General features: G+C 41.8%; 10 non-coding genes across 10 annotated transcripts; 7 read left to right on the top strand and 3 right to left on the bottom strand.

The window, feature by feature from the left end:
* Nucleotides 1-1,124: 1,124 nt before the first annotated feature.
* Nucleotides 1,125-1,196, top strand: TRNAA-AGC (transfer RNA alanine (anticodon AGC)). Its single transcript has one exon. It is a non-coding gene; the product is annotated as a tRNA-Ala (tRNA).
* A 5,449-nt stretch (nt 1,197-6,645) lies between these two features.
* On the top strand, nt 6,646-6,718 carry TRNAF-GAA (transfer RNA phenylalanine (anticodon GAA)). Its single transcript has one exon. It is a non-coding gene; the product is annotated as a tRNA-Phe (tRNA).
* A 477-nt stretch (nt 6,719-7,195) lies between these two features.
* Nucleotides 7,196-7,307, top strand: LOC137774376 (U6 spliceosomal RNA). The gene has a single exon (XR_011075897.1). It is a non-coding gene; the product is annotated as a U6 spliceosomal RNA (small nuclear RNA).
* A 4,577-nt stretch (nt 7,308-11,884) lies between these two features.
* Nucleotides 11,885-11,958, top strand: TRNAT-AGU (transfer RNA threonine (anticodon AGU)). Its single transcript has one exon. It is a non-coding gene; the product is annotated as a tRNA-Thr (tRNA).
* Nucleotides 11,959-12,880: 922 nt separating this feature from the next.
* On the bottom strand, nt 12,881-12,953 carry TRNAF-GAA (transfer RNA phenylalanine (anticodon GAA)). Its single transcript has one exon. It is a non-coding gene; the product is annotated as a tRNA-Phe (tRNA).
* A 706-nt stretch (nt 12,954-13,659) lies between these two features.
* Nucleotides 13,660-13,731, top strand: TRNAA-UGC (transfer RNA alanine (anticodon UGC)). Its single transcript has one exon. It is a non-coding gene; the product is annotated as a tRNA-Ala (tRNA).
* Nucleotides 13,732-17,684: 3,953 nt separating this feature from the next.
* Nucleotides 17,685-17,756, top strand: TRNAA-CGC (transfer RNA alanine (anticodon CGC)). Its single transcript has one exon. It is a non-coding gene; the product is annotated as a tRNA-Ala (tRNA).
* Nucleotides 17,757-21,274: 3,518 nt separating this feature from the next.
* TRNAA-AGC (transfer RNA alanine (anticodon AGC)) lies at nt 21,275-21,346 on the bottom strand. Its single transcript has one exon. It is a non-coding gene; the product is annotated as a tRNA-Ala (tRNA).
* Nucleotides 21,347-25,129: 3,783 nt separating this feature from the next.
* TRNAR-CCG (transfer RNA arginine (anticodon CCG)) lies at nt 25,130-25,202 on the bottom strand. Its single transcript has one exon. It is a non-coding gene; the product is annotated as a tRNA-Arg (tRNA).
* A 1,185-nt stretch (nt 25,203-26,387) lies between these two features.
* On the top strand, nt 26,388-26,460 carry TRNAK-UUU (transfer RNA lysine (anticodon UUU)). Its single transcript has one exon. It is a non-coding gene; the product is annotated as a tRNA-Lys (tRNA).
* The last annotated feature ends 1,126 nt before the right edge of the window (nt 26,461-27,586 follow it).

Below are 27,586 nucleotides of genomic sequence, written 5' to 3'. Positions count from 1 at the left end.
TGCGGCAAGTTGGGGCCATTCTTCATCGCGGTGCGCGGGCCTCTCACTATCGCGGCCTCTCTTGTTGCGGAGCTCAGGCTCCAGACGCGCAGGCTCAGCAATTGTGGCTCACGGGCCCAGTTGCTCCGCAGCATGTGGGATCCTCCCAGATCAGGGCTCGAACCCGTGTCTCCTGCATTGGCAGGCAGACTCTCAACCACTGCGCCACCAGGGAAGCCCCCTGCTGAGTTTTTTAAAGGTCAAGTTACCATTTTCATAAGAAATATGTGAGGATAAATACACTTTGATAAATACCTCTTTCTTTATCAAACTGTCACCCATAGCTTGGGCACTGATTGATGAATTTTGCCTGAATCAGTCATCACAGGACAGTGGAAAATGATGATGCTGTCATTTCTTCCACACTATAATTGACGTACTACGTAGGGTAAACTTTCTTTTCCTTCCTTCCTTCCTTTCTTTCTCTTTCATTTCCTTTTTTCTTTCTTTCTCTTTCCCTTTCTTATCAGTATGAACTCAAGTATTCTTATTTTATCCATCCAGACTATATTCTTTTTGTTTATTACTCATTTTAATGCTCAGTGTTTCCAAGATTTGACTCATAGATACTGTACTCAATTATCCTTGAGTACTTTCTTACATACTGGCTCAGAAAGATATTCTAGGCTCATCTTGTACTTTTCCTGTCTCAGCCCTCTGGTGACAACAAGTTCTTCCAGGAGCTTTGGTTCCTTCTAGTGGAAATCTGTATCAAGAAATTAAGATATGGGACTAGCTCCTCTCATTGTTCTTTGAGTGTCATTGATTCTAGGCTCTTCCGGGAGACAGGGCCAGGAAAGGGCTCTTCTTTGCCTTCCTCTATTCAAGTTTTGTGTAGCCGGGTCTTTGGGGGTAGGTTGACAAGCGTGAATCGGTCCTAGGAACGGTGACTTTCTGCCTAGCATGAAATTGCTTTTCTCCTCATGTCACCGCGAAAGAGAATGAAAGAAAGGACTTTCAGAAATAATGGATAAAGGATCACATAAAGGATCTTTGTGCTAACAATTTCAAGTTCGCAAAAAAAAAAAGCAATGCAGATAGATATTGCCATTAAATTTTCTTCAGCCAAGGTAATGAGCGTGTGAGGGGGTGTAGCTCAGTGGTAGAGCGCGTGTTTAGCATGCACGAGGCCCCGGGTTCGATCCCTGGCACCTCCACCGGGAGTACCTGGCACCTCCACCGGGAGTACCTTACATCGTGTTGAGCGTTTCTTCGGTCCTTGGCTTTCTTCTTACTCTCTGGTTTTCTTACGTGTTGAAACTTCTTCGTCTCTCGTAATTCAAGCCGATTTGCTCAAACTTATTTGTCCAGCTTTAAAAGCCATCCACTCTAGTCACTGAGCAGCCACTCCTATGTTGGCTAAAGTCTGTACTACACAAAAATTAACTACTGGGGAAAATTAGAGTTCTGAGAGCAGGAAAATCACTTTGACCATACCCCCACCTCATCTTTCATCAAACTAGCATCAGGAATCAGTTCAACGGGGTTTTTCCTGGATTTGGAGAAAGTTTAAAATTAAGAGGCTAGAAAGTCTGAAGTCAACCTGCTCTGGTACTTTGGGGAACAAAGTTCCTTCTCTGGCATGAAGAGCACAGGATTCTCTGGTAGTGAGACGTAGGACAGACTGGCTGCATAATGTGCTGGCCACAAGGCTCTCTGAAATGCTCTGGTCACAGACACATGAGGCTGGCCACGATGACAGCTATAGGAGAGAACGCTCCAGCCAAAGAAGCAAGCCACTCTCTTGAGTCCTTGCCCTCTCTTAAAAGCTTGAGAGTGGATGTTCACCAGTGCCAGGTTTGAGCTGAGAAGGCAGGAGATACTCATTCACCACACAGACTTGCTGGTCTGCCCTGTCCTGTTTGGATCCCAAAAGGAAAGAAGTAAAAAGAGTACAGGAAAACTTCTTTTCTCCTTCTACTTGTCCTGAACTCTCACTCTGGGTATGCTTGGGAGAGCATCACCTCTTGAATAGGCTGCTAAAGGGGATACACAGCTGAAGCCCTAAGCACTTATGGAAACATCAAAGAACACAGATTTAGGACACTGGTCTCCAGAGATTTGGGATAGTTGCTTGGTACTTGTGGGACGATTGCACCTTTTCCTACAAGTAGTTTAACTTCGTGGTCCTATTAATAACAATGATTTTGATGAATCAACATGAATTTGATTATACAATCCAGTTTACGAAGTAAAAAAGTTTTTGTGTCTCACCTAAACCAGGGGAAAATGTTGTAGAGGGAGACCTGAATGCAAAGCAAGAGGTTTGAGGGAAAGAGAAAAGCTATTCTTGGTCACAGAAGAGGTGAATGGTTTGATTTGTGTTAGTTTATTGTTTGTTGCAAACAATTGGCCACTTTCAAGAAGCCAAGTCACATAAAGTGATTGGCCCTTGTAAAAGTTTCATTTCAGCAGTTTGGGAACATTGCATCTCTCTTACCTTATAAATTTGGTTGACTAGACGCGCAAAATCTCCAGTAGTTCTCTGAAATTAACCTACATGCACTCTAGGGGGCGCACTCCACCCAAGGTAAATGTCTCGTAAAAGAAGCGCCCCACCAAGCTATTCCGTGCCATTGTGAAGTCGAGTTCTCCACGGAAGACACTCCTTCCACTCTCTCAGAGAGACCTGAGACCCACTACGTCTGCCCATCCCCTGTATCTGGTGATTCAGCCAAACATGTTCTAGCATCACGTTCTTGAAATCTACAGTATAATTGAATTGTATTAAAGACTTTTTTCCTTCCGGTAGAGGAGTCAGTTGCAGCTTACAGATCCTCCCTGGAGCGTCCTCACTCTGATACGCAAACCTTCCTAACATACCTTCCTCTGGCGCTCTATTTTCCCCTGTTCCTGTCATTCCCCCATCGTCATTTCCTTCCCCTTCACTGCAGCATTTAGTCTCTGGCTCAGGCTTCTCAACCTTAATTGCCCTCACTATCATCAATGATTTCAGCGTTTTAGCTGTTGTTCTGTTTTGAATACACACACACATAATCATGAGGGTGTCAGCAAAATAAGCTGGTTTCCCAGATTTTAAATATATCCCCTTTTCTTATAAAGAAATTTTCGTTTTCGTTTTGTTTTTCCAACGTTGGAATCCAAATGGAACTATCATAATCAACTCTGCTTTGTTAACTGATCTATTCTGGTTGTGATTTAATTTACAGATTTAAATAAGAAATTCTAAAGTTCACTTGGAAAAATCTAGGAATGTTGGAGGGTAAGAAATTTCAACACACTACTTAGCAACACATTTTTAATTCACTCCTACTTTGAGATTTTCTTTGTGTGTCTGTGCATTGGGGGGAGGGATGCGTATTGTTACGGTCAGTCACAAGACACTGTCACAAGACAAGACACAAGTCACAAGACAAAATGACCCATAAAGGAAGAACTTCTCTACTGTGTGTGTGTCAATGTGCTATGTATGGTGTATATGTATGAGACTCTATTTGACATTAGGCGATCTTTATTTCACTGCTTTATTAACCTGGTGACATGAGGAAAATACCTGAACATCACTGGACATTTTAATAACTACCCGAGCCTTCTCATTTTCCTTACTGACAAAATACCCTTGCAGCTGACATACCATCACTGGTAGAGTTTTGCCTTTGTCTGGAATGTCCATATGTTAAGGGCTCCAGAAAGAACAATATTAAAGCATTCTTAAATGAAGGATTAGTTCACCACTGAGATTAGAATACTGAAAACTGAAAGGAGAAGAAAAGCAAGGTCATAAAGATTCAGGTATGACAATCCAATTTCTTCTTAATATCAAAACTTCTTTCTTGATATTCCTTGATCTCAATACTGAATCACTTTATTTTTATTTTATTTTGCCATATATTCGTGCAACAGGTTCAAGCTAGTATCTTTGATTCAACCTTTCATAATGCCTTGGCAGTCATAGTTTTTTAAATTAAGTGCCATTTTATAAAAATCCCCTGGATCACTAATGAAATTATGAAAAATATTAAACATCTACTCCTATTGACCTTTTAATTCAATCTTCCTTTCAAAGAACTCTTTTTATTTTGAATTTATTTCATGTTATGATGTTAATGTTACTTATGTTTTAAGTATGTTGGTAGTTTAGTCATTTTGCAGTGGTTTCAATCTGATCTATTTTGGTGTACAGAAGTCTATGTTACTGAGCTATATATGACTTCCATTTCTGTCACCGTGGCCACTATTTTCATAATCCCATTGGACAAGGACAGTGATGGCTAAGGAGAAGCTTCCAAACATCAAGAGGATGGATCATCTTGTCAACTGCCTATTAAGATCCCCCTCTTAGGAGGTTGCTCTTTGGAGAGCATCTACATTGATAGTAATCTATCCCTCTGCCCATTTAGTAAAATCTATCCCCCTGTTTCTTTCCCAGACCTCTCTGTCATCACTTTTCAGCAATTTTCCCTCCAAGTACTAATCATCCAGCCAAACTATTAGTCACTTGTCTTGAATTAGTGTGGATCCCTATGCTCTATCTGTCCTTCCAAGTAAAAAGAACAATCACGTGCCCTGCGTGAAGTCATGCCCACTGGGGGGATTTACCTTCACCACTGGACTTCAGGTGCTATGGTAGCTGCTTACTTTTGTGTGGTGCCAGCATAGGGTGCAGAATTATTAATAAACCAGTCCTGTTTTGTTTTTTGTTTTTTTCTTCCTCAGTTACAGGGAACTCACTATGAGGCTATGAGTGGGGGTTGAAGAGATAGAGAAAAAGTACCAAGGGTAGGAGCCATGGGAATATAAGCCACTTTTCCATGCAAATGACTCATGTGTGTCGGCCCTGCTCATATATTCTGTTTATACTTAATAATGAAATGATGCTGTGCATGCACAACTTTATGGCTAGATGGATTAGAGAACAAGTAGGTCACGATTGGAAGTTCAAGTCTCATAGTGACTCATGCCCAAGCATTTATTCTCTCTCATAACATAGACCAAAAATGATTTTTTAACAAGAGAATAAAAATTTGAGGAGGATGTCATAGTTTTGCACCAAATCCCAAAGGTTTGTCCTGTGATTCACTAATAGAAGAATGCCAAAAACTCCAAATACCATCTCTGTCTTACATAGACATTTGAGTACTCCGCTGGGTCAATACAGGTAAAGTGATAGTGTAGCTTTCGTACAGCCTGGACCTATTGCAGAACTTTCTCTTGTTCTGGGCTTTAAATAAAACTGGTAGCTTTACAGGCTACTTGTTAAGACCATCACATTATTAGGTCTGAAAGACTCTATATTGCCTCCAAAATTCAAAGAGGTCCTCTAGGCTTACCTTTCTCACAAGTTTTAAAATTTGTTCAACTAAGTCTTTTTCTGTTTCCTTCATAATTTTACCACCAGCAGTTGTAACATATTGTGGCAGGTTGTAATGAATTGCTCTTTGTTCAACTTCTCACAAAATAGTCTCACCTGGAGTTTTTCCATGCAGACTATTCATGTAGGTTATTTCTTCAGTCACTTCAAACTGACATTGACTCCTTGAATAAACTACTGAATAATGTCAGTAACATCTGTTAGACTGACTCATCAAGAGTCAAAGAAAATGATGCCAGATCATTTGTTTTATTTTTAAAATCAACTCAATGTTGCTCCTGATGTCCTCAAGGCTCAGTCAGTGGGGTCTTAGATTTCTTTTCTCTAGACTTTTTTTTTTTTTTTTTTTGCCACACCCTGTGGCTTGTAGGGTCTCAGTTCCCTGACCAGGTATTGAAACCTGGACTACAGCAGTGAAAACTTGGATTCCTAACCATTAGGCCACCAGGGAACTCCCTGGATGTATTTCTTTGGTTACTACAAGTAAACACTCTGTAATTACTTCTCCGTGATAAATGGTTTCCTTGCACAACTTACAGAGGAGCCAATTATAGAATGACTTGGTTGCAACCTCATCTTCATTAAAAACATTTTTGTGTGTGTGAAGAAATTCTGTTGCAATGAGATATGCCATTTCAAAATTTCTAACTTTTGTGACAGTTGCTGTCCTGCCAGTTGGAGTACTGTGACGAGTGGTTATGAACCTGTATATACACTGGTAATGAACCTGTATATTGCATTCTGGTAATGAACGTGTATATTGCATTCTTTTAGCAAATTTATAGCGTTATTGGATTCCATTCCTCAGCATTTTTGGAGATTGTGAGAGAGGAAGGATCAAAAAGAAGAGATAAATAGGGATCCCCAAAAATATTGCCTTTAAGTTCCCTTACTTTCTCAACAATGTCCTGGGTCAAGTGACAGGATGCAGGGGAGCAGAAAGGCTTTCCATTGAATCCCTCATTATCACCTCTCTTTAAAATCTGCTTTATATCACTTTGTTATAAAGCAGAAACTAACACACCATTGTAAAGCAATTATACTCCAATAAAGATGTTAAAAAAAAATCTGCTTTATACCTGCCCATCCCACGCTGCCAGGAATTGGATCCAGCTGGCATACATGGAAAACAATATATTCCAAGTCTTCCTGGGTGGGCAAATATATTGGCCAACTAGATAGCCATACTTAAGGAACCTGAAACCGTCCGAAGACCGAAGTTGAAAATAATCTAAATATTAAAAAGAAAAGTCAAGAAGCCATTTCTTCGGGTAGCCGAAATAGCTCAGCTGGGAGAGCGTTAGACTGAAGATCTAAAGGTCCCTGGTTCAATCCCGGGTTTCGGCAAGCTGAACATTCTAGTGAATACGAAATGATGCTCACGATATGCCATACTTCTTTAGCATGTTAAAGCCTAATTGCACAATAAACACAATGCTGTGGCCATAGTTCAGCCATGCAGGAGCTCGCAGTTGAGGCCCACGTTTATTGTTTTTAAATGATGTGTAAGCACTGCTACTTTAAAAAATAATAATAAAATATTATGTGTGCGACACTGAAAAACGAGGAACGATCACTGAGTCACTGCGATGTGTACTGCGCACAGCAGCAGTGGGAAGGGAAAAGGCTGCCACGTACCGTCTCTGTCACAAGTACTCTCTGTTGTAGCCCGACAGCAGCCATAGATGATGTGTAAATAAATGAGGTTGCTGTGTTCGAATAAAACTTTATACATGGACACCGAAATTTGAATTTCATATAAATTTCACGTGTCACGAAATACTATTCTTCGTTTTATTTTTCAACCTTTTAAAATAAAAAACGGTGCTCACATACTTCGGCAGCACATATACTAAAATTGGAAAGATACAGAGAAGGTGAGCATGACCCACTGCGCAAGGATGACACGCAAATTCGTGAAACGTTCCAAAATCATTCTTAGCTCGCAGGCAAGGATCCCATTGCAAATACTCAGAACGTTAAGAGCACGCAAGATTTCAGTTGCTTTCTGCCAGTTAAAAATAACTGGAGTCATATCCCTGCCGCCCCGCCTTCCCCAATAACTAGAGAACAAGTGCGAACATTGCAATACTAAACTGCTAGGGGTTCGAACGTTGTTTCCCCAGCTAAAAATTTGAAAGCTTAACTAGCGAACTACCCAAACCTATAGATCTAGGTACTGCACATATAATCAACTAATTCATTTGGTAGATCTTGTCCTAGTGGAAATCTCCTCTGCATTCTCTTCATTGCAGAGAAAACTCCATTTGAAAAAACTCTATAATAGCTAGCTCTCTGGAATACTTTGTTTTCCTCCTCCTTTCTTTCTGTCTTCTGTGTCTTTAAGAACCAGAGCTGTAGCATCCACTAGAAAATGTCACTGCAAGGTTTGCAGACCATACTGCTGGAACGGAGGTGTTTCATTTCGCTGTAAGTATTGTGAATTCATCCTTTGTCTCTAATTTCCCCACATGCAGTTAAATTCTCGAGGAAGCACGCTACTCTTCCTCACATCCCTCTGCATTATGTTTTTTCATTTTTCTTCCCATCTGTGTAAGCAGAGGGGAAGAAAATTGAAGGAGAGAGCATTTGAAGATACAAGGGTAGGTTCCATAATGGGCTTTTCTCTTTGGGTGGATGGAACTGCTACTCAGGCAGTCCCTTGGCAAGCAGACCTCAGAGACCGCTAACTTTGGGAAGACCATGTGTCTTTTCATCTGGGCTGCAGTGCCCCTTCTCTTGATGTAGCCGCAAGACCAGATTCAGAGTAGGAGCTTCACAAAATAAAGGAGCTGAACAGATTAAACTCTTCTGCCAAATATTAGATCCTCGAAGACATCCAGAAAAGGAAGGTAATTAGTCAAAAACTTTTTCTCAGCAGCCACATGTCTGGGTGGATGTAGCTGAGTTGTGGCGAGATTACGGAGCATGGAAGAAGTCCTAGGTTTAATCTTCCATATTTCCATGCTCGCACTTCACAGCTGTAGTTTCCTGAGCATGTCAGAACCTCTTCTCTTTTTCTCTCTTTTTTTTGGTTTTTTCTTACTTTTATTTTGCATTTCTCTACTCGTCTTTTCCTGCTCACATTCAAGCGAGACTACTTATCTAATTTAGTTGGTTGCTTTAAGCACTCAAGCATTTCTACTCCAAGGGCTTTGGAGTCCATTACCGAACCTGATTGTGTCAGAACAAGGAAGGCTGCGTGGAGTGGGATAACAAAGGAAGATACTGTTCACCCAGGGCAGTAAACATACCAAATGCACATTCGCGAGCCAGTAAATGATTCATTTGCAAAAATAATTGAGGATGGGGGGAGGGGGGAAGAATGGGAAGAGAAAAAAATAAGAAGACCATGCACAACTTCCTACCCCTATTTTCTCAACTGTGCCTTTCTTGAGAGACAGGTTTCTGAGGAGCAGAAGGCCTGCCCACTAATTTTCTTCCACTCCCTCCTTATCTTCCAGGCTCCACTGAGGGCAACTCAGTGCAGTCACCAGACATTGAAGTCGACAGATCTCAGTTCTATCTGCATGGGTAGACGTTGCACAATAAATCCACTTCTCATAAGAATGCTGTTGTTATCCAAACCTCAATTCGTTAAAATGAATATTTGAGTCAGTGAGTGTAGAGTTTTCTAGTGCGACTGAAATAGCTAGATTGAGAGATCCTTTAGCATAAGAGTACCCGTATCTTTTCCCATAGTTTGGTGGCGATGGTTATGTTTAGTCAATAATTCTTTCCCAATTCGCATGTAGAAGCTTCCTGACCACAGACACCCTCCTCCATCCTTGAACTGAATTGTCTAGGGGGCTGAAATGGGGGGGGGGTCGAAATTCCATGCTTTGCCATCATATATAGATATATTAAGGAAACCCTGCCTGGTAAATGTCAGAAAATCACACAGAAAACACTGGAGAAGCCAGCAGCTAAAGTTGAAAGGCTCTGGGGGGAAAATGGCCATCATCAGCTGCATAGACAGAAGTGATCCCATCTCAGAGGTTTCAGCTATTTAATTTTATTCTTTTGAATTTCTGTGCCAATCTTTCCTGTCAGTCATTGCATTCTCGGAGGGAAAGGAATGTGAGGGGCTTTGTTCTCTCTGCTACTCTTACTCTGCTGCCCCGTGTCTGTTCTTAAAAATTGCCCTCCTTCAAACGAAAATGAAGAGTAGGTGCATTTCTGAAGTTTTGTTCTGATGCTATTTGGAACAAAACTCACAAGATGAAGTGTGTAGTAAGAACTGAGAACAATCTCAGAATGTGATAGTGCATGGGCAACAGCCGGAACTTCTGATTCAGCATAGGTGGGGCTCCACTCCAGGCTGCCCAATGGGGTTGAGTTTATGCATTCATGTCGTGGCATTAAATTGTTGAAAACTAACCTTTCTGTTACAAAATTTTAAGACAACAAATCAGCTAGCTTTTTTTATCACTGATAATTCTTTGGCCAGATAAGGAAGATGCCAACAGAATGAATTGTAACACCCTGCTGACAATATTAGAATCTGGTATCTGGGTAACAGACCCAAAATAAAAGGAGTTTTACGGAACCATTAACAAGCTTTGAAGACTGGTGGTTACTTTCCAAGGAAGTCAGCATTAAACTTTTGGAATCAAAGTTCATTAGTTCATTTTCTTTTTATCATGTGCAAATAATCATCATTTTCCCCCCTTCCCAAAATTTTATAATTCTCTCTTTTTTAAAACTGTCTCATTACTATTGTTTCTAAGCCAAGCCTGATTATTTTAAAAAGTGAGTTACTATGGTAAATCCCTCAACCTCTGTTGCCTACCTTTCTTCAAGAACCCAGGAATCATTCTGCCCACCCCTCTCCCTCCCTAACCACCACTTCCAGATGAAGTTTGTCACCAGATTGTTTTACTTCCACTCACTTAACTTTCTAGACCGATGGTGGTTCTCTAACCTGGCTGGCCATCTGTAAAATCTGAAGAGGATTTTAAATTATAAAGATTCCTGCCTTATTTTTAATTCATTTACGAGTTGTGTGGTGGGCCCAGCAATCTATACTTTCATCAAGTTCTCAAGCCATTCTCCAGGTCGGGGTACTACTGACATTCGTCTACAGCATTTATGTACCTTTTTCTCTCTACCTTGGAAGGTTGCTTGTGGTTGACTTTGCTATTTATCATAACATTAATGTTAATATATTTAAATTTTTATTTAATATATTAAGTGTATATTAAGAAATATTGATATATTTTCATATATATTTCCAGTGACATCCCCAGAGCCAGCTGAGTTTCTGTCTTGTTAATGGGCAGAGAGGGGAACTGACTTGTGGTACAGAGGAACTGGAGAGTTAGTTATGTTATTTCTGTTCTCAGAAAGATAGGACCTCACACTGGTAAGAGAGGTCGGAATGAAACTTCAAAGTAAGAAGATGAAATGATTTAGGATTACCTTAAAATTTAAAAAAAATCTTAAATTCGTATCTGGGTTGACTGACAGGTCAAAATTTGGCTAAAGACAATAGCGTCTACTTTGAGTTTCATTGGTTTTAAGGTTTGGGGACTTGTTCAGTTGCATGAAGGGCGTGACAAAAAGTTAATTTGCTTTTCATTTTCAGATCATGTCCCCAAGCCGTGTATCATCCCCCTCCTGTTGTCTTCTTTTGGTAGAAGACTGCTTAACACAGTCGCAGTATTTGATGAGAGGGTCTATTCTGAGGTTTTCAGAACCAAGTCCTTAAGATCCCGCCGCAGGGTTCCCGATCACCTGCTGGGCCAAGAGATTTGCGAGCAGGGACTGTCTTGCCTTGTCTTCATTTAGCTCCTGGCCGTTTTGTGTCCTCTCTCCAACTGGACCTTTATTTCCTGAGGCAACTTTATTTTCCTCTTCGAAGTTTCTGCCCGGCTTTGTCAGCCGCGGTTCTGCCAGTCAGGAGCAGTGGAGGGGCAGGGATACCGGTGTAAAGATGTGGGAAACGCCTGGTAGCGCAGGGCCTTTTCCGGAGAAGGAGCAACCAACCCAGATGCCCGCGGCGAAGCGTGGGGACTCAGGCGCCAGCACGGAGAGGTTGAGGTAACCCTGAACACAAGTGGACGAGGTAGATTTTGAGGCCTTTATGGTTTTGCTAGTTTCGTCTCCTGGAGAAAATGGTCCGCTCGGAATATTGATTTCCTTGCAGTTTACCAAAGTCAGTGTCCCAGTGCTTTCTGAGGAAATCTATGCATAGTCCCTGCCCTTCTATCTTGCTTGAACTTTTCTGCCTGAGTTTCCCTGAGGCAGTATCGAGGCTCCACGCCAAATACAGTGAGGTCATGCAGAGCGAAAGGAAAAAAAGACAGATGAATAACGCTTGGGTCAAAGCTGTTATTCATTGTTTGGGTGGCTCTGACCCCAGTCAAAAGCCAAGGGTATGAAAGTTCACGAAAAGATGACTTATTATTAAAAAGAGATGAATATATAGTTCCCGTCTCAGGCCCTATTCTGAAATACATCAATACAGAAGCATTCTCTGACAGAAGAAAACCGAATTAGAGTCACAACGTGGGCTCCGTGGCTTAGTTGGTTAAAGCGCCTGTCTAGTAAACAGGAGATCCTGGGTTCGAGTCCCAGCGGGGCCTCTCTAGGTGTGACCACTCTGGTTCTCCAAGTGCATCTTTTGCTCTCTTAAAATTCGACTTTGGCGGGGTTTTTCCTACCGGCAGCCTACCAGCCACCCATTAATAGGTAGTTTCCAAAGGCTTTGGAAACAAAATGGAACTGATTTTATTACATCCGCACAACGCAGGACCATGTTAAGAAAGCAAAGAGCAGGGTTGTGATTTTAGTGTACTGCCTATTTTCTTAATGTTTCCTTTTGGAAATACAAACCACATCTTCCCTTGGGATTTTCCTTGCAATGTTATCTCAGGTATTCCAATCCTAATTTCATGTAAAGAATTAAGAACAATGAATTGAAATTCAGAGAGGGATTGTAGACTCTGGGCGTGGATTTTAATACGAAGCTCGCCAGTGCTCGAGATTATAATTCAATGGTAGGTGTGTGGGAAGACTGAGAGTGGGTGTGGAGGTAGATGTAATTAGCCCAAGAAATTTGTGAAAGCATGGAATGTCGATTTAATGTTGGTCAGGGCCGGCTGCATAATATACGGGACCAGAGCAAAATGAAAATGTAGGGTCCCTTACCCAAAAAACAGGGAAAGATGCCGGTAAAGATAATAAAACGTAAATTTAGCTTTTTTTCTTCCTCGCTCTCTCGACCTGTTATGGTATTTCTTAATTTGCTATTTGATGTCATTATTATTAAGGGAAAATAGCATCGTAAATTATAAGAACGAATTTTACTATTCATTAAAGATGAATCAAAAATCACAGGGCATTGCAATCGCACGCATACGGGAGAAGCAAGGAATGCCGGACATTTCCTTCGCTCATGTGACATCAATTACAAGACCTCAATTCAAAGGTTGGAGTGTCAAGGACTAGGTTGCGGGGGTTGCTAAAACTGCTCCTCCTACCGACTGTAGGCTGAACCACTCAGCTTGCCGAAACCCGGGAGTGAACCAGGGACTTTTAGATCTTCAGTCTAACACTCTCCCAGCTGAGCTATTTCGGCTCCTTAAAAGTAAGTTTCTCTGACACATATTTCAAAACTGAGATTGTTTTCAACCCGTTTTTAGAATGTTTCAGACTCTGCAAGTGTTGCTGTCTAATTGTCCAATATATTTACCCACCACAAAAAGTTTGGAATGTCTTCCATGTATGGTGCTTGCATCCAATTCCTGGCAATGTGCGACGGTAGGAGAGAGAAGAGAAGTAATAGGGATTCATTGGAAAGCCTCTCTGCTACTCCGACACAGCTCAGAAAATTACAGTAAAAAAAATTTAATTTCTTAGAGTCCCTTATTTTTTCTTCTTTTTGTTTGTTCTTGCATAATCTTCAAAGATGCTGAGAAACAGATTAATTTTTGTGAATGTGGGATCAGTTTTCTGTTTCCTGGTGATGATTTCTAGTGATGATGAAAGGTGATGATTTCCTTTCTTTTATGCTCTTCCATCTACTCTGTCTTTTGGCCCAGGTGAGAAGGTCTTGGAGAGGACTGACCCGGCTGAGAAGAAACCACGAGCAGGAAAGGTAAAAATTTGGGTTTAGAATTTACTATTCTTGAGCATAGACAGCCACCAAAAAAAATCTAATTTAAAAACTGTAGAAATAGTGGAGTTAACAGAATAAATTTTCTGACAAAAGAAAATAGCTTTGCCAAAGAATACAGAAAATGGGCATATTTCCTAATATATCGGAAAAAAAGCCACTATTACTCGGGGGTGTAGCTCAGTGGTAGAGCGCATGCTTTGCATGTATGAGGCCCCGGGTTCAATCCCCGGCACCTCCATAAGTACTTCATTTTCTGGTCTCCAATATATTTTATATTTTTACATTCCTTCAGTCCCGCGGAATCTGCTCTTCTACTTTTCCACCTTTCGTCACTTTTTTCCCCCTGCTTACATGGAAAGTAAACGTGATTGCTGGGACAGCAGAAGGAATAAACAAGAGAAGGAAAAAAAAAAAAAATAACAGGCTTATTCCACATCCGCGAATGTTCCCAATTTAACCAGCTTTTTCACCTGAACTACCATTTTACAATACTACTTAAGAGAAGAAAGATCCAAAGTAAGACGGGAGAAAAGAAAAAGAAAGAAACCCGTGTGCAATTTCTTTGGCCAGAATAACTAATCCTAAAGACAGTAGCCACGTGAAAAATTAGGGTGCTGTGAGCAGGATTCCAACCGTCCCTGGAAAAACACTTTGAACTGCAAACCAAATGCCTTAGACACACAACTATTCATGAACTTTTATCACATACCTGGAATAGAACACATGAATTCGAACAAGGACTTCTGTTTCTCCAGTAAGAGCCCGGAAAAAGACAAAATAAAGAAAGCCCCACCACCAACCTGCTTTAATTTTGGAGACAAAGTGATGTTCATCCCTTGCCCTAGAGAACACTTGACTTTCAAATAAATTCAAGTAATGGAGAGGTCTTGGTTTCTAAAAAGTCAGCCATCTCTTTGTTTCCGTCCCATCCTTTCCACTGAATTCTCAAAACGTTGAGAAGCAGATGCTCAGCAGCAAGTGGGTGCGGTGGAGGCAGGAGACGTTCCTTTTCAATAAACCAGACCTCGTGGACAGTATTTCTGCTCAAAGGTTGTCCTTTGGGGACTGGTGGAATTGATGCTGTTTCCTTTTACAGACAGCTTAAGAGATCTGCAATTTCTGCAGAGATAATCACTTTACGTGGAAGCTGATGGCAGAAAATGGGACTTTTATTGGTCTTCTAAGGAAACTTTAGGACCATAACAATAACCAGTATAAATCAAAGAAGAATGAGATCAGCCTAGGAGCAATCTCATTTCTTTGTTTTTCACAAGTACTAACAATAACCTCCTTATCTATTCGTCTTTTTTTTTTTTTTTTTGGCCGCGCCACGCAGCATTTTAATCCCGCGACGAGGGACTGAACCCGTGACTCCTGCAGCGGAAACACCGAGTCTTAACCACTGGACCGCCAGGGAAGTCCCATTACCTACACGTCTGAACGCATAACTTTAAGTTCTCACTCTACCTACTCTTCGGAGGCTTTCTACTCCTAGCCACATACATGTCCAAACTTGAGGTTCAGAGATGTCCACAGAATTCCAGATTCAGGTTATAATGTGTGTAGGTAGACATCCTCAAGAGGCTATCTTGTAGGCATTTAAAATATGTCATACCAAAACCCAAACTCAACGTTACCCCTTTATTACCCCGCCTTATGCTCCCGACACAAAAATAAATCAACAAACCAATAACAACAACAAACAGAATTCCCACCACTTCCCCTGTTTTTATTAGCTTTGCGAAAGGCATCACTGTCTGCATAATCCAATCTACCTGTAAGTCTTCCTAAGTATTAGGTATTGGACTCCAGTAAGAGTCCAAATCCTGTGTTATTCTACCACGTTACATCAAATTTCTCCCTTGCCTTTCCTCATTCAATTCACTGTTTTATTTGTCTAGCAGACCCTTGAAAGCACCTCCAAAGTTGCCTTTCAGTCTAGATTAAGACAGAGCAAAACATCACTGGATTGTATACATTTATGACTTTCTCATTCTATTGCTGCCCTGGATTTGCCCCTCAATATCCTGCTTTTCAGAAGCTAGTTGAAGCCAATGGCAGGATGTGAGGAGTGAAGGAACACCCTAACATGCTCTAAAGACCTTCCTAGAAGAAAGCCAAGTTCCATCTGGCTTCCAAATAAAAGTTGGAAACAATGTAGGGGAAAAGGAAAAATGACTCCTCAATAAGAATCAGGGCAATCATCAGTTATAGATTTACTGAAGTATAGGGTCTATCTGGTTGTGTAGCTCACTGGTAGAGCATAAGCTAAGCATGCAGGAGAATCCAGGTAATCTTGGGCTCCATTATTGCTTTTCCCTTTCCTCACGAATACTGTATTTCAAGAACACATCCAAATTTCCCCATTAAAACAAATTCTTTTGTCATTTTTTTTCCCCTGCTCACATCCAAAGTAAATCCATTACCCAAAAGATTGCTTTTAAGCTGATCTATTTCAACTCTATGACTCTGGCATCTACCAACCTAACTGCATCAGCACAAGTAAGATAAGAAATAAGAGAGTGAGCCCATGCTCCCTTTTGTTCCATATCACAGTTTACACAGGAAAAGGAAAGAAAAAGATACAAAAGAAAGGAAAAGAGGCTCATAGTCAATTTTTGTTAAAGGATTCCTTTGTGTTCTGGGCTCTGCCTGTGTCAATTAAAAGACTGAAGACTGAGGAACAGAAAACCTACCCACTGATTTTCTCTCCTCCCACTCCCTTCCCACACCCATTGTTGCTAGTAGTTGAAACTAATCACCAAATGTGGCAGGATATCAAACACCAACTTTCTCAAAGTGAGGGAAAAAGGGAACAACATCTCTCAAGGATTGCTGTGCTTTCCAAACTTGAAAGTGGAGAAAATTATTATTGCTGATGACAGTAGAGATTTGGTCAACATAGCTTAGTCGGAAGAGCTCTAAAAGGCTGGACTAAAATCAGGATTCCCTCCCCATGATTTGAAAAGCCCACAGTTTGTGTCAAAACAAATTCTTCTTCCTGTAACATGTCACCCTAATACAAATGCTTCTGAATTCACTTTCTCAAGAAAAGGGCTTAGAGGGCTAAGGCAAGAAGAATTGGAATTCAGTCGTCCCTGCCTTCACAAGTAAACACTTATGTCCGGTATTTTCAAGCCATTAAATGAAAAGCTTCCTGGATTACTTCCATCAATATCATATGAAGATCATGATAAAGAAATATAGTTTAGGGCTTTGGACTCATGGAGGTCATTGGTCTTACACAAAGCTGAAAGCATCGCAGTGAGAAAAGAGCTATTACCTCTGCTCTTTCCCACACGGCCAATACTATCAGCTTTGGGTTACCCAGGACCTCCTCGAATTTTCATGTTCTGAAGAATTGCAGGTTTTCCCACTGTGATAATGGGTTCCTTCAGGGAAAGCAGTTTGACAGTTTGCTAGGTTCCCCAATCTTGTTTCTCTGCCCTGTGTTTGTCCTTTCATTCCCCCAGTCTAGAAAAATGTCACTTTTTTCTTTTCTTTTTTCTTTTTCTTTTTTTTTTCTTTTGCTGTGCCGCGTGGCTTGCAGGATCCTAACTCCCCCACCAAGGACTGAAACCGCGCCCTCGGCAGCGAAAGCGTGAAGTCCTAACCACTGGGCCACCAAGGGAATTCCCATGACAGCTTTTTTCTTTTTTTTTTTAGTTGATAGAACTAAAGATTTTTTTTTCCCCCTGAAATCCTTTGTAGACATAACCTTCAAGACGTGGGGGAATGTGGAACCAGAACTGAAGACAGTCTCAGAACATGTGGTGATGCGTGAGCAAACAATGAGTGTCAGCTGGATAAAGGATGTTTGTTGGCCGTCATCCGACCCAACCTGGTGTGGAGTTCAATTCGGCTGCCTCTGGACTGAAAAGTACTTCATCTGAGCCAGTACTGCTGGAGATTTGTGTTGGAAATCCGTGACTTTTCCAGGTGAAAGAAAGTAATTTTCACGTAGTTTCTTCTGAGTGGACCTTGCAGCGGGCTAACAGAAGTAGGAAAGTCCTAGAATCAGAGACTGTGTCAGTCGGACTGTAACCTGAGTGAAGCCGCTAGACGATATCCAGTTTAGTAATTTCACAAATGGTGGAATTTAACCCAGTGGATTTTCTCCATCAGAAAATAAAGTCAATCTCAAAATAAAAGTAGTATTTTATAAATGATCCCCAAAAAGTCCCCAGAGCAGGGGGTGTAGCTCAGTGGTAGAGCGCGTGCTTCGCATGCACGAGGTCCCGGGTTCAACTCCCGGCTTCTCCACCTGGGTTTTCGCCTCATACGCCCCTTTCACTTTTGTCATACATTTTGCCACGTTTCCTCTACTCCCACTTTAAAAAATATGTAGTTCAATGGATTCCCTTCGATATTATACCATTTCTACTCCACGGGCCTTGGAGCAGGGAATCCGAGATAAGCCACGGAGGTGCAGGGCACAGACCCCAAGTATTTTTTAGTGAGTGGGTGGACGTTGGCCCAAGGTAAGGTGACATTTAGCAAAACCTTTGCCACGCGAACGTTTAAAACATGATTTGGAAGGCTGAAGAGCTAGCTCACGCTCACCGGAATAGCTTAGACGAGCAAGCGACCAACGGATTTTAAAGGTTAGATCCTAGGTTTGGGCAGCACAGTCATTTTTATTCCATATTAAATCAACTTCCACAGGAAATTTACACAAAATATATACTAGAAGACACCCACTAACTCCCCACCATCCCCTCAACCAAAACACCTAGCTGAAGTAAATCTCAGAAACCCTGCAAACAGCAGATTTAGATTCCTTACCTTCTACATTTCCTCACTGAACTTCACTTTTCTGTTCTTAAATCATTAAATGAATTAACAACACCTCATGTAACACCACACTGATGTCCCAGAGGAAGATGTGGCCAAAGGTGTTTGGGTGGAAATAAGAATAGATATATAATTTGCTTGTATTTAACAAAACAAGACAAAAGAAGCAAACAAACAGAAACAACAAACAGAAACAACTTGTTTAAGAATCAGTACAAACTACAGAATATCACTGCTCTGCACTTTGTTCTCTGTGCAAGTCGAGTGTTGGGTGAATGCACAAAAACTGTTCCATTTTTCTTTACCAAAACCTTTGCATGATAACTTTTGTATTTGAAAAGGATGTTTTAAAACGTGAAGTCAAAATTTTTAAAATGACATCTATTTTCCCTCATTTGGAGAAACTAAAATCACGTTTCTCCTAGTTCCTTCAAGATCACGAGAAAGCAGGGATCAGTCACAAGCTCAGCTTCCTCTGGGACTCAAACCCTGGACAGACGCTCAAACCAGCCAAGCCACTAAGCTCCCTTCCTACCAGGGCCATCTCTGGGTTGTCTCCATCCAAGTATGTTGTTGTCAAGCTGCTGTCTAAACCATTTCAGGGCAAAGATTAAGTGGATGAGTTTTCCTTCTCTTTGACTCTCATTCTCTAGACTTCTGACATGGGAGAGTAGACAAAGCAGTGAAAAACAGCTTAGACCACCTTTTTCCGTTTTGCCAAACACGGATTCTCAGGACATTATTCCTTTTGCTCTTTACAGCCTCACTGTATTTAGCATGGAGCCCTCCTTCTGCCTTAGGAATCTCTCAGGCAGCTGTCAAAAGCCATGACACATAAGAAGTCCCCATAAAGAACAGTACTCTGGCCACTGTAACCCGTGAGGGAATCCATATTTTGGATCCGTTTTTCCAGGAGAAGGGAGTATCTAAACCCTAGGGCTGTGAAGCCTCAGCCATGGCCATGCATGGCCCATGTTAACTCAAGTGGCTTCAGGCTGGAACCCTGAATACGTTGCTCCTTCTCCCGGTGGCCTCCACCAGAGGGCAGATCCCACACCATCACATCGGGGGGGCCCTGCACCTCCAATGCTTCTGGCTGTCAACCCCAGCTGGAAATACTAAAACAAGGGTGCAAAGGAGCAGAACCTGAAAAGTTCCCTGGGGAATTTAGATCCAGCTGGAAAGAGAAAACAGGTCACTCTAGCAAACTCTGGAGCCCAGCGAAACTCCAAACTCTGGAGCCCTGCACCTCAGTGGCTTTGGTCTTGGGGACTGTGCAGTTCTGTTTCTGAGATCCACAATGACGCTTAAGGGAGACACTTTGGAGGCTAAGCAAGAACAGCGAAGCGAATTAAACTTTTATAACAACCTTCCCACTCCAACCCGATGCTCTTGGACAAATACTCAAACCTCAGCCGTCACAGAGATGCAAGGAATAGACACTTTCCTCCTGTTGCCAAAATCTGTGATGACCAAAGGTGAGTTTTAGGAGTAATCCTAAATCATTGTGTCTTCTCTTTTACTTTTTCTCACGAGTGGGAAATCTGTATTTTCCTGAATATCGTAATCAATTACATATATATCAACTCTTCCATTCCTCCTCTGCTCCTCCCCTTCAAAAAAAAGCCCAAATGAGGCTTAGTTGGCTCTGGAAAGTCGCTGAAATGGGCGCTTAGAGGCAAAACGACTTTTAAAAGTAACTTGGTGAATAATATAGGCAGCCTGAAGTGACTCACTAACACAGAGATAAAAGGTTTTAGACTAGAATGCAATGTTCCCGAACCTGGGGAACCGTCGGATGACTTTATAAATATATGTATGCCCATTTCTACCTTGTAGCTCCTGAGTGCACTCAGAATCACGGGATGGGGGTGGGGTGGAGATCTATAGGATGGAAATGCCTCCCCAGATGATTTTGTTGATCATCCAGGTTTGAGAACTGTTAATCAAGAAAGTGGAGCTGCGGGAACTGAAGTGAGCTGCTGGGAAACAACTAGCCTGGAGGAAGCCGTGAAACGGGAAGAGAAAGTGAAGGAGAAGGTGAAGCAGCAGGTGATGAAGAAAGTGGATGGGGGCGGGTAGGAGGAGGCAGGTGGCTGCGGTTGGGGAGGAGGAACTAAAAGAGGAAAGGACGAAAGAAGGCTTGGGACTAGGTCTTTACGATGCCCACTGTTTGGTTGGCCCGGGAGGTAATTTGCGCCCGCGTTGCCTCTGTCTCCTCTGCTCCCTCTAGGGATGCAGGAAACCAGAAGGTTATCTTCCTCCTAAGGGAAGCGGGCTTAAAAGCGTTTGTGCCACAGGAATGCGCAACCCTTTTTTCCCGAGTCTGGCTTTGAGAGAGACTAGCTGCTCTTTCCAACACCGGAAATAAATTTTTCAACTACGGATTTTGGAAGCCTCTGAGTTTCGTGAGAAGCGTCTTTCCCATGGACAGTATCTTAAACGCTCCTTCACCGGGAAAAACCTGGGAACACAGCGCTCCATGGCTGGTGATTGGACCAACCTCTTGCTGCCCAACCAAGGTTCGGTGTGTGGTGAAAGCGCAGGGGCGAGTGGGGAAAGGAAAAGGAGAAGGAAAACTTTCTCTGGAGCCCGCAGCCTGTCCATTGACACAAACCAGTTGAGAGGAAGACGGGGTGGGAGGTGGGAGGGGTAATCTAAAAGAATTTTCCCAAAGGCCCCCTTCCCCTTTTTCTCTTTCAGTCTGTCTTTTTCTTCCCTGCTTCTTAATAATAATGGAAAAAATGCAGCAAAGGAGAATGGACCCTACATGGCGTACTCGGTGCTCCGCCTTCAGGAGACTGATTCTGAGCGAGCAGTTTCTATACTTTACTTGGTTCCTGGCTTTATTGTACTAAAGTAGTCAGGTTGGGAGGTCCAAGGAACGTCAAGGCCCATAGTTACATGATTAACCGAAGGATACACAAGTTAAGGTCTACACAAAGAAAACAGAGAAGGATCTCAGCTGTGAAGGAGTTGAGGACAAATGGAGGTGCTGGGGATTGAACCCAGGGCCTCGTGCATGCTAAGCACGCGCTCTACCACTGAGCTACACCCCCCGACATGCTTGTTTACTTATTGTCCCATGTTATTTATTTATCACTGTATGACGGTGTTGGCAAGCCAAAGTCCATTATGTTCAGTTCCTCTGTTTCTGAAACCTCTGGCGTGACTCCTGTCTCACTGCTAGGGCAGGAAAAGGAGAAATGGATTCTGGACCGAAAAACCCTTAGGTCTTCCCACAATCCTCCCCATCACGGACTTTCAGCCAACTGCCTCTTGCGTCAGTTCTAGTCCACCACGAGGGACAGTCCCAGAACTGAATCTTCTGTTAAGTCTTCAGATTCTCCCTTCTTTAGAAAGTCCTCCTCTGCCCACGAAGCTGCCAAAAAATGCAAAACGTAGTGCTGAGGATACAAAGGCGCGCTCCGTGAGTACAGCCGAGGGAACGTAGGTCCAGATGTGAAGTTAAGACAAGAGGTGAATTAATTCACAATACTTGACCGAAACAAACAGCGACAAGTATGTGTCTCAGGCAGTCTTGCGTGCTCTTGCAAACCACTGCACTCGGCATCTGGACTCGGGACGTGACAGCGGCTTTGTTACGGCGACGCTATCGCTCTGGTTTTGCAGGCAACGCAAGAGTGGCGGCAGACAGAGGCAAGAGTAGAAATGTGGGCGCTCCTGTTGTTACAGCATCACTTTCAGATCAAATTATTTGCGCAAGGAGGAGAGCGCAAGGGAAGCTGCGCGCAACCTGCGAAACCAATTCGCCCTCTGTAAATCTTCCCTATGCCTGGACAAGTCTACAAATTTCATCAGTACCCAGGGCGCAGAACGTCGACACCTCCCACCTTTAGGCAAACATTGGTGCGACTGTTAAGCTAGGTAAGATTTTTGGATAAAATCCTAAACCTTCTGGCAGGAGAGGGAATGGGGAGGAGAGGACAGGTACCGACCGGGATGGGTTATATTATCACCATACTAGAAAGACGAGCGGCTGGGAAGCGGAATAAGCAGAAGAGGTGTTGGAGAAGGGAGAGTGGCCTGGTTCTTGGAAGGGAAAAGGATGAAGCCAATGAAGGGGAAGAAAAGAGGCAGCAGAGGAAGAGGATAGAAGAGGACTAGTTTGGAGATGGGTCTCAATGGAGAGGCTCGGAGGTAGAAAGTGACCAAGCCCAGCATTTCTGCTACACTTTCTGCAGGCCCTCGGGAAGAGAAGAAGGCTCCTTCCTAAGGTAAGTGATTTGAAAGCGTGTGTCCCACAAAAAGATACGTCCCGTTTTGCCCAAGATTTTGTGACTCTGAGAGTGCCTTGCTCCACTTTCTGTCACAGCAAACAGGCTGAGCATTTTCAAGGGCGCACCTGTGGTTGCATATCTCTGGAGCAGTAGAACCCGGTATTCGAGATTTTAGAAAGGCGACGTTATACGTATCCCGATGCAGCGTTGAGTTTAGAAACAAATTCCAACCGCAGTTTTGTGTTTGGGCATTTCAACTGCCATCAACTAGTTTTTAGCGTGTTTGGCTTTAAAATACAAGGGAAAGAGTGGAAGGAAAAGGTTAAGCAGTGACTAAACGTTTTTGATTTGAATAGATTCTCACTGAAACCGTTGTAATCTTGGGTAGCTCAGTTGGACCTGCATCAGGCCCTTAGTCTGAGGACCCAGGATTCACGACCCGGTTCTGGTGTAGACTCTTTCACTTTCCCCATAACTTCATGTATACATACATACACAAAAGGCTACTGAAGCCAGCTTTCGTTTGGAGCACGTTACTAATCACATGCTTATTCTTTTGTTTTAGCCTCTGTTGAATGTTATTTAAAATCATCATAGAAATCAGACAGTGGCATAGGTCCTATAAGTCACCCTCCTGTTGAATGTGGGTGCTAACCGGTACAAGAGCCCTGTTAGAAATGCATTCACTCTCTGCAGCAAACCTTTGCTCTAAATCCTTTTAAACGCTCTCTTCTCTTGTATATCTAAAAGAGAGATCATTTTTATTTTATAAAAAGAGTTTAACTTTAGAACAGTTGTAGATATAGAGAAAAATGGAGAGGACATTGCAGAGAGTTCCCCTATACCCTGCACTCAGTTTCCCATATTGTTAACAGCTTGCAGTAGGATGATACATTTGCCAAGTTAATGAACTCAAATTGATACATTTTAAAAAACAGAATCTACAATCTATTCAGATTTCCTTAGTTTTGCCTAATATACTTTTTCTGTTCCAGAATACTGAGCCAGACATGCAACAGAGGATCTAGTTTAATGATTTTTACATTGGTGAAATTTACCTCAGTGGACTTTCCCTTGCCAACTTTTAGGTTTCTCAAAACCATCCAAAAATGGCACTGATATGTTATGAAGAATTTCTAGGGCAAGCTGATTTTTAGTGTTGAGCAGGTGCCTTCCACATACAAGGTCTTGAGTAAAACCCCTGTAACTCCATGTGTGTTCTTTACTCTGTAACCAAATCCTTCTTGCACCTTTTCATTCATTTTCTCCTGATTTCCCCGCTCATACAAGAAAACCAATGATTCAGTGCATTGCCTTTGCAGCTGTTCCAGTTCTATTCCATAGACCTTGGTTCCACATAGGGTGGTTGTTTTGGCAAAAGGAAGATGGGATGGGAGAGGAAAAGTTGGGGGGGGGGTCCATCCTAAATCTCCACCAGAAAAAAAAAAGAGGCCCAGGGAATTCCCTGGCGGTCCAGTGGTTAGGACTCTGCACTTTCACTGCTGAGGACGCAGGGTCAATCCCTGCAATCCACACTGTGAAACCAAAAAAGAAAAAGAGAGAAAAAAAAAAAACAGTTAAGAAAAAGAGGCCTACCCCAACATTAAGAGGAAGTTCGCTTTCAGTACAGGGAAAAAAGATGGAAAGAAGAGGAAAAATAAAGAACCTGACAGACATTTTTGTTGAGTCTCATAATTTTTGAGTCATGAAATAGACAGTAGATGGAGGAACAGAGATTTTTCCCACTGAAATTCCCTACCCCTCTTCCTTAATTACTTTCAGCAATGTTTTATTGTTTTCAGTGTACAAGTCTTTCACCTCTTTGATTAAATTTTTCCTAGGTGTTTTAGTTTTTCAGATGCTATTGTAAATGGAATTGTTTTTTAAATTTCCTTTTCAGATTGTTCATTGCTAGTGTAGGGAAAAACAACTTACTTTTTTGTGTTGATCTTATGTCTTGCAATTTAGCTGAATGTGCCTGTGCTCCTGGACTTTTCTTTGTTGGAAGGTTTTTGAATACTGATTCAATCTCTACCTGTTACAAGTTTGTTCAGACTTTCTAAGTAGGAAGCTATCCTGAATGTAGAAGGAGGATCCCTCTGCCAGGTGAATTTCTCAGATATTGGTGCCCTGTATTTATAACGAAGGCAAATAGTAGAAAGGTTAGAGAATAATCCACTTATTAGCTTTGAATAAATTCTCAGGATAAGTTGAAGTCCTGAGCCGGATAGTTCAGTTGACAAGCATCAGACAAGCATAGAAACTCTTTGAAACCCAGCTTTCTCCAGAGAAATGTTTGCAGTCAACTTTTCTTCCCCTTCCTATCCTTTTCTTGGCCACTGTCTACCAGTTCTAGAGAAGGATTCTGAGCCAGAAAATCCAGGGTCATTATGGTATCAATAACTATACATGCACTAGTATTTCACTACTGGGTATTATCTGGTGATTAGATGCCAATGACAAAACGCAAGGTATCGGTAATCAGTGGGCATACTAATTTTGCTTTTTTAAGACTCTTGCCTCATTTCAGGTTTTCTTCTTAAGTTCAGCGATAGAAAGTCAAATGAAAAGGATTCCGTTTCTTGCCTAGCAATAAGCAAACGACCACGAAGGGACTTGAACCCTCAATCTTCTGATCCGGAATCAGATGCCTTATCCATTAGGCCACGTAGCCAGTTGGTGAATATATGCATTCAAACGTGAAAGCTGAAACGTGGTAGGTTTCTGTTCTCAAATTTCTAACTTCAATGGAAAGAAGATCTCATTAATAACATTCCTGCCCCAAAAGGAATAAAACTGCATCAAGTTCCTGACAACAATTACTTAAAATTAATAAACGGTGAGGCGATCAGAAGTGACACAGCCTTTGAAGGCTTTCTTACCTAAGTCTGATGCAAGTTAATGATGATGCAAGTTCAGTGGAGAAATATGAGCCAAGAACTAAAGTCTGCAATGAAGGGATGATGATAGTGTAAGGAGAGGGAGCTTCAGAGTTTGGTGTGTTCTGACCTGTTCCATCTCAAAGATACAATGGCGCCTCCTCCAGGGAGAAAATTCTGTAAGCTCAAACAGGAGCAGCGGAGGGTAAGAGCTAGGGCCTGGACTGAATGAATCGGGTTAGACCAAGGAAATGCCTTCTGCTGTTTCCTGCGAAATTGTTTTAGTTAAATCCCTTTCCTTCTCGAAATGGGTTCAATGAGAAGCATTAGATTGGATAATGGTCCCTTGTTGTTTTCCTGTTTGGAGAGCTACTGGCTCCAGTAGAAGCTGAAGACTGTAAATCCACACCACATTGGGCAGAATGTCTGGCCAGCATGAGCTGTTCCACATGGTTCCCACCCTCCCATCAGCCAGCTCCAAGACTCCCTTGCCAAAGGAATGTTTGGGGGCAATTTCATCCATCAACAGAAAGGGACCCATTATGGAACACTTTCTTGCATCTTCAAATTCCTCCTCCTTCAACTCTCTTTGCCTCTGTCTACAAAGGCTGCAAGAAATATGTACAAGACAATGCAGAGAGAGAGAAACAGAAATAGTGTGAGTGTTGCCTGGAGAAATTTAGGTGAGGTACTTGGCAAGAAATGAAACCCTCTTTGTCTAGCAATGTAGTCTGAAACCTGGCAATGCTTTGCCTAGGGGACGCAGCATCTCTGGTTCTGAAAACCTAGAGAAGGAAGACAAAGAAGAGAAAAGGAAGGAAAATGTTCCTAACGATTATAACATCTCTCTCAAACAGAATCTTCTTAGCAATGAGGAAAATTCAAGAAATCTGACTTGGGAACTAATACATGAAAGATAAAACGAACTGTCCAAATGTGTGAAGATAGATAAGATACTAAGGGAAAGCCTATTCCCTAGGGCCTGGATAGCTCAGTCGGTAGAGCATCAGACTTTTAATCTGAGGGTCCAGGGTTCAAGTCCCTGTTCAGGCGTACTCCCGTTTGTTTTATCTTTATTCATGCAGGAAGAGTTAGGGGGAAATGATATCCTGCTTTTACACTGATTGAAACTTTGCTCATTGCTTTATGGGTGTGAAATGATTACACGATAAATTTACCAACCCCAAGGGACAGTCTTGGGAAGTCATTTGGAATAGGGATTGCTGACCTGAAGATTTGGATTTTATGTGGTTTTTAGAAGAGAGTCTCTTTAATCAGTTGACTGGGAAAAAAATCAACCAAGACTTCTGAATTCTTAAAAACAAAGGGAAAAAAAAGTCTTGAAACCAGAGATACATGACACTTTACCCGTATAGAGAAACAATTCAAATGACAGCGGCTGTCTATCTCAGCAGAAACCATAGAGGTCGGAAAGAGTGGCACAACATTTTCCAAGTGCTTAAAGAACAGAATTATCAATCCAGAATACAATATCCAGAGAAAATATCCTTCAGGAATGAAGAGAAAATCAAGATATTCTCAGATAAAGGAAAACTAAGATAATTTGCTGCCAGCGAACTACCTTAAAAGAATGGCTACAGTAAGTTCTCCAAATAGAAGGGAAATGATAAGAGAAGGAATATTGAATATCAGGAAGGAAGAAAAAAACATGGTAAGCAAAAAAACATGGTAAGTACAATAAACTTTCCTTGTCTTGAGCTTTTAAAATTATGTTTGAAAGTTGAAGCAAAAGTATAACACTGTCTGATGTGGTTCTAAATGTATGTGAAAGAAATAGTTAAGACAATTATATTACAAGTGAGGAACAGTAAAGTGACAGAAAGGGAGGTAAGGTTGCTACATTACACTTGAACTGGTAAAATGGTGACACCAGTACAGTCTAAGTTAAATATCTATAATGGAATTCTTACAGTAACAACTTTTTAAAATCTATACAAAAGGATACAATAAAAAATAGTATAGATAAATGAATATGGAATTCCAAAATATGTACAAGTAGTCCATAAAAAGGCAACAAAAAAAGAGAAGAGAACAATAAGAATAACAGATAACAAACAGAAAACAAAAAAAATAAAATGCCAGACTTAAGCCCTACATACCAATAATAACATTAAGTGTAAATAGTCTAAGTGCACCAATTAAACCCACAGGGTAGATT

The sequence above is a fragment of the Eschrichtius robustus genome, chromosome 12 (genome assembly GCF_028021215.1).
Source record: "Eschrichtius robustus isolate mEscRob2 chromosome 12, mEscRob2.pri, whole genome shotgun sequence".
Lineage (NCBI taxonomy): Eukaryota > Metazoa > Chordata > Mammalia > Artiodactyla > Eschrichtiidae > Eschrichtius > Eschrichtius robustus.
The sequence above is the reverse complement of the archived record's forward strand: the minus strand, read 5'-3'. Positions and strand labels throughout refer to the sequence as shown.